Genomic DNA, 2,149 nt, shown 5'->3' with positions numbered 1-2,149 from the left:
GAAAATGAAGCAAATAGGCGAGTTCTACGAGATTTTGCTCTACCGGGAACACAAGGATCTCAAACAAGCATAGTAAGGCTTACGGTAAATGCTAACAACTTTGAGATTAAGCCATCACTTATCCAAATGGTTCAACAATCTCAATTTGGAGGTAATGCTGTAGAAGATCCTAATACACACTTAGCTACATTCTTGGAAATTTGTGATACAATTAAAATGAATGGAGTTAGTGATGATGCTATAAGGTTAAGATTGTTCCCATTTTCATTGAGAGATAAGGCCAAACTTTGGCTACACTCTCATGCTCCTAATACTTTCACCGGATGGGATGATTTATCAAGAGCATTCTTGAATAAGTATTTTCCACCAGGTAAGACTGCTAAGCTAAGAATGGATATCACTGGTTTTAGTCAAATGGAAGGAGAATCATTATATGAAGCATGGGAAAGGTTTAGAGATTTGTTACAGAAATGTCCACACCATGGACTACCCGAATGGCTGATTATACAAACCTTTTCTAATGGTTTATCTTTCTCCACTAAAACTATTATTGATGCAGCCGCAGGTGGAGCTTTAATGGGTAAATCACCCCAAGAAGCTCAGAATTTGATAGAAGAAATGGCCGCAAATAACTACCAATGGGCCAATGAAAGAGGTAATACGAGACGTCACGCAGGTATGATCGAAATGGACACTCTCAATATGTTGAGTGCCCAAATGAATAACGTGATGAAGTTATTGAGTAGACAAGGTGGAGTTAGCCCAAGTTCATCTAATGCTCACGTAGCTTGTTGCTCTTTCTGTGGAGGTGAACATGATATTAATGAGTGTGTTGATTCTGAGCAGGTACAATTTGTCAATAATTACAACCGAAATGCTCCAAATAATCCCTACTCGAATACTTACAATCCGGGGTGGAGAAATCATCCAAACTTTGGATGGAAAGATCAAGGCAATCAACAAAGGCCAACCAATCCGCCGGGATTTCAACCAAGGCAACCACAAGCTGAAACTAAACTGGGTTGGGAGATTGCAGTGGAAAAACTTGCTAAGGTTACCTCGGACAGATTTGAACGAGTAGAAGGGAGACTGGATCAACTCACTACAATGTATAGGAATGTAGAGGTCCAAATTGGTCAAATTGCTAGTTCTTTGAATAATCGAAATCAAGGAGAATTACCTAGCAAAACAGAGGTCAATCCTAAGGAGCATGTGCAAGCCATTACTCTTCGTAGTGGTAGACAATTAGAAGATCCTCCAGTGGTGGAAGTTGAGAAAGATGAGAACGAAAAACAAGAAGAAAAGCAGAGGAACCAAGAGGCGATTGTGGAGGAAAATAGTCGGGAGAATCCAAGAGAAAAGCAACCATCATCTTCCACTACCATTCCAATACCTCCTGCGGTTCCATTTCCACAAAGATTAAAGCAAAATAAGTTTGATAAAGATTTTGAAAAATTTGTTAAACTTTTCAAACAATTGCACATTAACATTCCTTTTGCCGATGCTATTTTGCAGATTCCGTCTTATGCGAAATTTCTCAAGGAAATCATGACTAGAAAAAGAAAGTTGGAAGACTGCGAAACAATAGCATTAACGGAGGAATGTAGTGCAATTATTCAAAATAAGCTACCACCGAAGTTGAAGGATCCGGGGAGTTTTTCTATACCTTGCACCATAGGTAACGTTGATTTTTCTAAGGCATTGTGTGATCTTGGTGCTAGTGTATCATTAACACCTTTAACGGTGGCTAGACAATTGGGTTTGCATGAGCTTAAACGCACTAATATCACTTTGCAACTAGCGGATCGGTCTATTAGATATCCATTGGGAGTGTTGGAGAATGTATTGATAAAAGTTCAAAAATTTATCATTCCAGTGGATTTTGTGGTATTAGATATGGAAGAAGATATATCTATGCCAATTATTCTAGGTAGACCATTTCTAGCTACTGCAGGTACTATTATTGATGTAAAAAATGGCAAGCTTAAGTTTCAAGTAGGTGAAGAAGAGGTAGAATTTAATTTGAATGAAATGGAAAAATACCCTTCTTTTACCGATCATGCTTATTCTATTGGCACAATTGATAAACTAACCCAAGAGATGAGTCAAGTCAACTTTGACTTAGATCCTCTTGAGTATTGTTTAATGA

The 2,149-nt window shown here is 38.2% G+C and overlaps 1 non-coding gene across 1 annotated transcript; it reads right to left on the bottom strand.

Annotated features, from left to right (window-relative positions):
• Positions 1-381: 381 nt before the first annotated feature.
• Positions 382-488, bottom strand: LOC113755792. Its single transcript, XR_003465740.1, has one exon. It is a non-coding gene; the product is annotated as a small nucleolar RNA R71 (small nucleolar RNA).
• Between the last annotated feature and the right edge of the window lie 1,661 nt (positions 489-2,149).

The sequence above is a fragment of the Coffea eugenioides genome, unplaced genomic scaffold (assembly GCF_003713205.1).
Source record: "Coffea eugenioides isolate CCC68of unplaced genomic scaffold, Ceug_1.0 ScVebR1_1743;HRSCAF=2650, whole genome shotgun sequence".
Taxonomy (NCBI): domain Eukaryota; kingdom Viridiplantae; phylum Streptophyta; class Magnoliopsida; order Gentianales; family Rubiaceae; genus Coffea; species Coffea eugenioides.
This window is presented reverse-complemented; position numbering and strand designations above follow the sequence as displayed.